Consider the following 10,117-nt stretch of genomic DNA (forward strand, 5'->3'; position numbering starts at 1 on the left):
TATACCAGTATTAAAAATTGTGGGTGCACATAACCCCCATATATTCTTTGAATTCCCAGTGAGACAATGGAACTGTATAGCAGTAGCAAAAATTGTGGGTGCACGTAACCCCCATATATTCTTTGAATTCCCAGTCAGACAATGGCACTATATACCAGTATTAAAAATTGTGGGTGCACATAACCCCCATATATTCTTTGAATTCCCAGTGAGACAATGGAACTGTATAGCAGTATTAAAAATTGTGGGTGCACGTAACCCCCATATATTCTTTGAATTCCCAGTCAGACAATGGCACTGTATACCAGTATTAAAAATTGTGGGTGCACGTAACCCCCATATATTCTTTGAATTCCCAGTCAGACAATGGCACTGTATACCAGTAGTAAAAATTGTGGGTGCACGTAACCCCCATATATTCTTTGAATTCCCAGTCAGACAATGGCACTATATACCAGTATTAAAAATTGTGGGTGCACATAACCCCCATATATTCTTTGAATTCCCAGTCAGACAATGGCACTGTATACCAGTAGTAAAAATTGTGGGTGCACATAACCCCCATATATTCTTTGAATTCCCAGTGAGACAAAGGAACTGTATAGCAGTATTAAAAATTGTGGGTGCACGTAACCCCCATATATTCTTTGAATTCCCAGTCAGACAATGGCACTGTATAGCAGTATTAAAAATTGTGGGTGCACGTAACCCCCATATATTCTTTGAATTCCCAGTCAGACAATGGCACTGTATACCAGTATTAAAAATTGTGGGTGCACATAACCCCCATATATTCTTTGAATTCCCAGTGAGACAATGGCACTGTATAGCAGTAGCAAAAATTGTGGGTGCACGTCACCCCAATATATTCTTTGAATTCCCAGTCAGACAATGGCACTATATACCAGTAGCAAAAATTGTGGGTGTATATAGCCCCAATTCTATTGCTAGGGGACTTGCAGGGTATTTCTGAGGTGAAGGTGGGGGGGCACACCGTTGGAACGGGGATTTGGGGTGTATATATGGGGTATACGGGAATACACTGTCAGTGTGTTCCATTCAGGATCCTGGGAAAGCTGGGTTGCGGCGATTGAGCCCGTCAGTGCCACGTTACACTGACAAGCTTCTCCCTGGAATTGAAGTTATATGTAAGCCCAATATATTCTTTGAATTCCCAGTGAGACAATGGCACTATATGGCAGTAGCAAAAATAGTGGGTGTATATAGCCCCAATCCTATTGCTAGGGGACTTGCAGGGTATTTCTGGGGTGAAGGTGGGGGGGCACACCGTTGGAACGGGTATCGGGGGTATATATCGGGTATACGGGAATACACTGACAGTGTATTCCATTCAGGATCCTGGGAAAGCTGGGTTGCGGCGATTGAGCCCGTCAGTGTCACGTTACACTGACAAGCTTCTCCCTGGAATTTAGCTCTTATAAGAGCTGTTGGTTGTCTTCTCCTTCCTATCCTAGCCTGTCCCTGCCTACCCAGAATCTAACCCCTAGCTAACTGGACGGAAACCTCCGTCCTCGGTGAATTGCAAGCTCAGAATGACGCGAAGCTGGGCGGCGCTGTTCTTTTAAATTAGAGGTCACATGTTTTCGGCAGCCAATGGGTTTTGCCTACTTTTTTCAACGTCACCGGTGTCGTAGTTCCTGTCCCACCTACCCTGTGCTGTTATTGGAGCAAAAAAGGCGCCAGGGAAGGTGGGAGGGGAATCGAGTAATGGCGCACTTTACCACGCGGTGTTCGATTCGATTCGAACATGCCGAACAGCCTAATATCCGATCGAACATGAGTTCGATAGAACACTGTTTGCTCATCTCTACTCAGGACACATTGCATTCAAACATAATAGTTTGTTTGCCTGCAGACTGAGCTGCAGTAGCTCCTGTTTAGCTTAGAGTATTTTTTTGCTTAAAATTTTTTTTTTTTCATTTCAATATTTAACATGGACACATAATACCTAAGTGAATAGTACAGGTGAATAGGAGAAACTTTGTACTGTATTATATTTTATAAAAGAAAATGCTCCTTTCTCCTTTTTTAAGGTTCTTTTCCTCCTGTTCCTCCTGTTCAGAGATTTGAAATCTCTGCTGATGGTCACATTCCAAGTCAAAATAGAAGTCTGTGGAGAAGAGAAATGAGAAGGGAACTAGTGAGAGAGGAGAAAAAGTGAATGAGATTTTGTGTAATCTCATCCATACATTGCCTGAGAAAAGGCGTTTCTGCTTTTTTTCCCATCAAATGAAAAAATGAAAAAAGTAGCAGAAAAGGAAATTGGTGCGGTTTTGGTGTATTTTTCACCTGTTAAATTCTACTGCATTTCTATAACTGTGTTTCACTATGGGTGGTTATAACCCTCAGCTCACTACCACTCGGAGATGTACGAGTCCCCTGGGGGTTTAGCACTTTTCAACCCACTGGAGTTTATTCAATTCCTGGGCAACCCCTCTAAGAATATGGTCTCACAGTGCCCCTTCAAGTATAATGTCCCACTGTGGTCCCCCCACACAGTGGAGTTACCCAAGTGTAACCTATAGAAGAGAAATGAATCTAAGGGATCAACTTGTGCACAGCCATTATTTCATTGACTATTGAGACTTGGCTGGGATCATCCAACATCAAGGGCACCATGCGGTGCTGCAATTGCAGGGCATGTGATTTCATAGATATGAGTAAAACATACAAATAATTGTACAGGCATTACACACACGCTAATTATCTAAGGCTAATAGCCACACAAAAGGGTTGTATATCTCCTATCATGCTCATGTGATAAACAATATGTGGGGACGACTGTGAAGGAGTTAAGACGACGTATTCTTGAGCACATGGGTGACATTAATAGAAGAATTGATACTCCAGTGATGAATCATGTTATCCAATATCATCAAGGAATACTGACTAATATCAGATTTCAGGTGTTGGAGGTAGTTACTCCATTGCCAAGAGGTCATTTCGATAAAAAGATCCTTCAAAGGGAATTCAGATAGATTTTTTGGTTCAACACTAGAGTTGAGCCGATCCTGACTTTTCAGGATCGATTTTAAAATCCGATTTCCGATCATTTTTCATTCGAACCCGATCTCAATCCCAATTCCGATCCCAATGCAAGTCAATGGGATTTTTTTATTAATCGGAGATTGGATTTTAAAAGCAATCCTATTCATTATACAGCATGGAATCTAAGAATTGTTAGAATCCACGCTGTGTAGTGAATCACTAAATAGCCAGAGGATTTTTTTTTAATCCTCTGGATACTTAGTCCCTCCTGGTGTCCACTTACCTCCAGAGATGGCTGCTCCGCTGTTCTTCACCTCGCTGCCGCTCCAGCTGCAGTCTTCTTCTCCCTTCGCTGCCCCCTCCCTGCCAGGTTAGGAGAGTGTGGGCGGGTTAGGAGAGTGTGGGTGGGTACTGGGAGGGGAGACGTCACGTCTCCCTGCCTTGTACCCGCCCACACTCTCCTAACCTGGCAGGGAGGGGGCAGCGAAGGGAGAAGAAGACTGCAGCTGGACCGGCAGCGAGGCGAAGAGCAGCGGAGCAGCGTTCTCTGGAGGTAAGTAGCTACTAGAGATGCTACTTTAGTCTCCCATTAGAATGAATGGAGGCAGCCGGCGCGCAGGGGGTTAAGGCTGTGTGCCGGCTGCTTCCATTCATTCCTATGGAACCGCAGCGGAGCCTTCACACTGAGTATACGCTATATACTGAGTGTGAAGGCATTGTGGGAAATACTACCGATCTCGATCCCACCTAAAAAGATCGTGTTCGGATTTCTCGATCGCCAATCGGAATCCGATTTTTTCCGAACACGATTGCTCAACCCTATTAAACACGCTAAAGCCATTTGGGTTGGATGAAGACATTTCCTTTCAATCACTTCTATAAATCATCGTTTTTGGGCTTAGATGCTATACTTTTGGAATTAATACATCCGTAGAGTTGCCTATTGTATAACAGTACTATGATACCAGGCCAGTTATGCTTTATATTATCCTATGACATCCGTTGAAAAAATAGCTTCCGTAGTCTCTAATACTAAACTATGATGGGGAGCGAACTGCCCATGGATTAGCGCTAGTTGTAACATAAGGGAGAGGCTGGTGACAGAGGGAGGTGCAAAGGCCACACCCCTTACCTCGGATTGGCTTTTGTAGGACCAGTTGCGCCTCTGATGGGCGGGGTAAGCATAATGACTGCTGATATCAAGAGCTCTTGCAGCGACCACGTATTTCAGTCATACTAGTACTGGGTGGAGGGCGGTAGGGTGGAATAACTGCATGGTGACTACCTTCCGGCTTTTCTCTACATTTGTAGTCCTATTGAATACTCCGGTGACCTACAGTTAAGTTAGCCCCGGATGATCCAGCATATATTGTTGGTGAAACGCTTAGGGAGAATAGGTAGCGTTTTTATGGAGTAGGACAAGAGAAGCAGTCAGGCTGTAGACTATCCCTGGAACCTGAGATGTATTTGCTCTTCACAGAAGTTAGATGAGTAACCATTTAAACTTCCTAGTATGGGTTTCAGGAGGACTATGCGCTCAGCTGTGTTTAGCCAGTTCACTTACTAGCCATGCTAGTCACTCATTTAGTCACTAAGTATACTATAGTGAACTTAGGGTCAGTTCAAATATTCCTCTTCCTTTTCCGCCGCCGGCTTTTCACGCAGCTAGACGTGACAGGGTGCCAATGCAGTGTATCAGCATTCCGTTGCGCCATCCCACTCCTGATTAGACCCAGATAAATGGCTTATAATAATATCACATCTGCTATAAAACAGATACTGTGTAATGTGAACAGCGAAAGGCCCAGACACAATACAAACTTCTCCACAGTGGAGAAAGACGTTTGCTCTGCCGGACTAACACGAGCTCTGACTCACCGTGCTATCTCCACTACCCAGTTAAGTGCTGTTCTCCCCCTCCCCCCCCAGAGACGAGCTTCTCTTTGCTACTCTCTATCCTAAGGACTGCATGTACGGCCCTGAAGACTGAGTATACTGCATTCTTCTGGACATTGTGTTTCCCAGGACAACAGTAAACTTGCTATACTAGAGGGCCATAGCTGAAGGTCTGAGAACCCTTGCTCTGTCTGCACTATTGATGTGAGCCTCCCTCCCCCTCCCTTTACATCTGGCACACATAGACAGTGTCCCTTGGGACTAACTGACAACACTTCCACTGGTGAAGGGGTTAATGCAGTGTGTAAGGGAACTCTTCTGCTCTCTGAACCCCTTGCTCTACCTGCTGCCTGGCATCCCTGCATAGCCTGAAGTGGAGACACCTCACCCCCCCCTGCTGTTTGGCTCCCATCCTGACACTTTCTGCTGAGACATTCTGCTAACTCTGTGAGTACTCCCTACTGTTTTTTGGACTTTCTTACCCTCTTCAGAGACCTTTCTAGCAGGGAAATTTTTTTTTTTTGTTGTCGTGCACTGCAGTGGTGTGAAGGGAGTGCTGAGCCCCTACTCCACCATCAGGGGGGGCTCCTCACCTTCCTCCACTTGCTGTGTGTTCCACGTTCTGCAGTATATCCCCACGGAACTAGCACTTCTCCCATTGCTCCTTTTGCACCTCATGGGTACCAGGTTTGACTATGGAACTGTGTGACCGCTTCATGTAAGGCCTGGTGATACTGCGAGTGTACCTTCATTACCTTCTATGGTCGCTTCTCATTGTGATATGTCCAGAAGACGTCCTAACACCTCTACTGCTCCTTCCCGCATGCCGAGTCGCTCTCTTACTCACTCACCGTCAATCTCTACCTTCCTGTCCCGATCTGGAACCTCGGCTACTGGGTCTGCCACTGATGACATGGCTCCTCCATCTCCTCCGCTTCGCCAATCACAGCCACCTCCTTCACTGTCTGCCACCCTCCCTGGACATGACGTGCAATCCATGGATTCAGCCTCCCTGCCCTGCTCGGCAGCCCATATTGCCTCTGCGGACTTTCAGCTACTTCGGGACCTTATTCAAGCTCTGCCCACTAAACAGGACCTGGATGCTGTAGTTTCCCGAATGGAACAATCCCAGGCACAGGCCCTCGGTGCGATCCAGTCTGATGTGTCTCAACTTACTACTAGGGCTGACGCTACTGATCAAACACTGTCCTCTTTGGAACAACGCCTGTCTGCAGTGGAGAGCAATCAAACCCACTCTGAGGCCCGCCTTCAACAAATTGCTTTGCTCCTGGATGACCAGGAGAACCGGGGTCGCAGAAATAATATTCGATTACGAGGAGTGCCAGAAAAAGGCCCTCAGGATGATCTGATCAGCCGTATTAATACCATTTTCAATATGGCGACTCAACGCCCGCTGGATGCTACCTTCATGATGGACCATGTGCATAGAGTCCAACGTTCTGGCCCGCTTGACCCTGCTAATCCTAGAGATGTTCTGTGTAGACTACATTACTTCACGGACAAGGAACATATCCTGAGGTGTGCCTGGGATATGGGATCGGTGCCTTTTGAGAATGCCTCTGTCAAGCTCTACCCAGACGTCTCATCCCGCACATTGGCTATGCGCCGTGCCCTTCAGCCGGTGTTGACTCTGATTAAGGACTGTGGAGGTTCCTATAGGTGGGGTCATCCCTTCCATTTGATTGTTCGTGTTGGCTCGTCTTCGATTGTTGTCCGTTCCCTGGCAGACTTGCCTGATTTGTTTGCCTCCCTGGATGTGCGCCCTGTCTCAGTCCCGAACTGGCTTGCTCTGGATTCCTCCCGCCCTACTATATCCAGGCGCGGCCGCGGTTCCAGGCGTTCTTCTTCGGCTGCTTCCAGAGAGAGACCTCGGCGAAACTCATCTCCACGACGTCTTCCAATACCGGATCCGCCTGGGTCTCCGCTCCGCCAACCAGATCTCTCAGCTCAGCTTCCCATTGAAGCATGAGCCCTCATGCCGCCGGTCTTTGATCTGCCCACAGGACAGTGTTAATATCCTTTTATGTTGAGTGGTCTTGGACTTGTTTCGCGGTTGGTGGACATTTTCACTATGTTTATTTTATTTTGTTCTGTGACTACTCTGTTCCTCTTGATCCTGTGCCTGCTGGGCTTTATAGATGGCCCTTGTTGATATTGCTGTGTTTTTATACAATGTTGTTATTTGGACCTTAGAGTCAGTTTGTAGCCCTGTGCTTCCTATCCCTTTACACTTTGTTGGGGGTGGGGGCATAGGGTCTTCCTTACCAGGTACACTCGTGGTGCTTGCGGGCCCACTTCTCCCCCATCTTTTCTTACTCCCTCACTCCTTCCTGTCTGTTGTTGTGCCCCTGGCCCATTTGTCTAGGGGTAGTTAGATTTGTTCTACTCTTGGTTCTTTTTCCCTTTTCTTTCTCCCCCCCCCCCCCTCATTCTTTACTGCTCTCCTTCCTCTACTCTGTTACTTTTCTCTCTTTTTTTTTCTTTCCCTCCCCTTTACCCTCTTCAATTCTTCGCCCTCTCCCCTCCCTCCCCCCCCCCCTCCCCCCCTTTTTTTTTTTTTTTTTTTTTTTTTTTTCCCCTCTGCTCCTAGGGTGTGAGCTGGGAAAGCCCGTCTCCCTCCATGCCTCCGCTTGATCGCCTTTCCTCCATCACAGTGGGCTCCCTCAATGTGAGAGGCCTTCATAGTCCAGAGAAGCGCTCCGTACTCTTCAATCTGCTCAAAGGTAAGCACCTTCATGTTGTGTTTTTGCAGGAAACTCACCATTGCTCTACCAAGCCATACAAGTTGACTAATGCTTGGTTTCCTCATGCATATCATAGCTCTTCTCCTGACCCGAAATCCAGAGGGACTAGTATCTTGATTTCTCGCTCCCTGCCTTGGGAACATTTGGAGACTCGCACTGATTCTGAGGGGAGACTTGTTATGGTCAAGGGTCGTATCTCCTCTCAGCTTTTTACTTTTGCCTCTTTGTATTTGCCTAACTCGGGACAGGGTCGTGCCCTTAGTTCTTACTTAGGGCTGTTGGACGGCTTTGTGGAGGGCTTCCTGGTGGCGGGGGGTGATCTTAATCTGGTCCTAGACCCTTCATTGGACTCTTCTGCTGGCGTCTCTTCTCACCCTTACTCGCTCATCAGGAGGATTAAGAGGGACCTTCATTCCCACCAGCTTGTGGACTCCTGGAGGTTACTCCACCCATTAGATAGGGATTACTCCTATTACTCTCCGGTCCATCACCGATACTCTCGTATCGACTACCTCTTTATCCGTCACCAACATCTCCACTCTTTGTTGGCTGCGGAAGTCGATAACATTACTTTCTCCGACCATGCTTTGGTTACTTTGTCTGTTTCCTTGTCCTCTCCTATTCCCTTCCAGCATCAGTGGAAACTTAACGCATCACTTCTTGATGATGTAACCATCCTGGATGACATTAAGACCCGTTTGGGGGAATACTTTGAGAGGGAGGAATTGTCGGGGATTGCTCCTCCGATGGTGTGGGAGGCTCACAAATGTTTTATCCGGGGTATCCTGTTGCAACATGGTTCCCGCTTAAACAAGGAACGCCGGGCTTGTATTGAATCTCTGCTGCAGCGGATCCGCTCATTGGAACTTCTTCATAAACGCCAAATCACTCCTGATGTTTATTCCCAGCTTGCCAGCGCCCGAGAAGAATTGCGTACGCTCGTCACTGATAGGGTGAAGGGTACTCTAGCTAAATGCAGACGTCATTTTTATGAGTTTGGAAATAAGAGCGGGCGTTCCCTAGCTAGGGCCCTTCGGGTTCAGCAGTCCTCCACCTACGTTCCATGCATCAATTCCGCCCAGGGTACTCGATTACACATGCCCCTTGATATTGCAGCTGCCTTTCGGGACTACTATGCCTCTTTGTATTCTGTAAACTCTGGCCCTTCTCCTCTCCCTGAAGCGGAGTTCCGAGATCGCATTCGTTCTTATCTCTCCTCCTCTGGTCTCCCGTTGTTGTCTCTAGAGGAATTGACGGCCTTGGAATCTCCTATTGTTGAAGAGGAAATTTCTTTAGCTATCTCCAGTATGGCAACGGGTAAGGCCCCAGGCCCAGACGGCCTTACCTTGGTATACTATAAGAAACTTGGCCCTGAACTCCGCCCCAGACTGTTGAAAGTTTTCAATTCTCTCACCGATGGCTCGGCCCTTTGTCGTGACTCCCTGTGTGCTCACATAGCGGTTATCCCCAAACCCGGAAAGGACCCTCTTCTGTGCTCTAACTACCGCCCCATTTCGCTAATCAATGTTAACCTAAAAATTTTAGCCAAGATCCTTGCGACGCGTTTATCGCCCTTGTTAGGAAATATTGTTCACCCGGATCAAGCTGGATTTTTACCCGGCCGTGAGGCTCGAGATAATACTACCAAAGCTATCAACCTCATGTATGGGGCTAAACAATCGGGCTCTCCTCTCATGCTTCTTTCAACTGACGCTGAGAAAGCCTTCGACAGGGTCAACTGGCGGTTCATGGAAGAGACCCTGTTACATATTGGTCTTGGAAATCGCATGAGTTGGATCATGGCTCTATACTCTCTCCCTACAGCGATGGTTAGGGTGAACGGTTTATTGTCCCAGTCCTTCCCTATCCGAAATGGCACTAGGCAAGGATGCCCCCTCTCGCCTCTCATTTTCGTCCTGACTCTTGAACCCTTCCTCCGCCAGGTTCGAGCCGACCCGAACATCTCAGGCGCTGCTCATTCTTCCTGTTTATACAAAGTGGCGGCTTATGCAGACGACTTGCTATTTTTTCTCTCCTCCCCTCGTGTTTCTCTTCCATCTCTGATATCTGCCTTTCAGGTTTACTCGACCCTTTCGAATTTTAAAATCAACTTTTCGAAGTCGGAAGCCCTTAATGTGACCCTTTCCTCTTCGGCGGCCACCTCATTGAGTCAATCTTTCCCTTTTCATTGGGCCCCCATTTCTCTCAAATATTTGGGGGTTTATCTTACTCCGGACCCGAAAGATCTCTTTCGTTGTAACTTCCCCCCACTTCTGGCGTCTATCAGGGCTGATTGTACTCGATGGTCCACTGGAGCCTTTACTTGGTTCGGGAGATGCGCGATTTTTAAAATGAACATTCTCCCTCGTCTTCTCTACTTGATGCAGGCGCTTCCCATTCACATCCCTCTGTCTTTTCTTAGATCCCTCACTTCCGTCCAATTGAAG

This window comes from Leptodactylus fuscus, chromosome 5, assembly GCF_031893055.1.
Source record: "Leptodactylus fuscus isolate aLepFus1 chromosome 5, aLepFus1.hap2, whole genome shotgun sequence".
NCBI lineage: Eukaryota > Metazoa > Chordata > Amphibia > Anura > Leptodactylidae > Leptodactylus > Leptodactylus fuscus.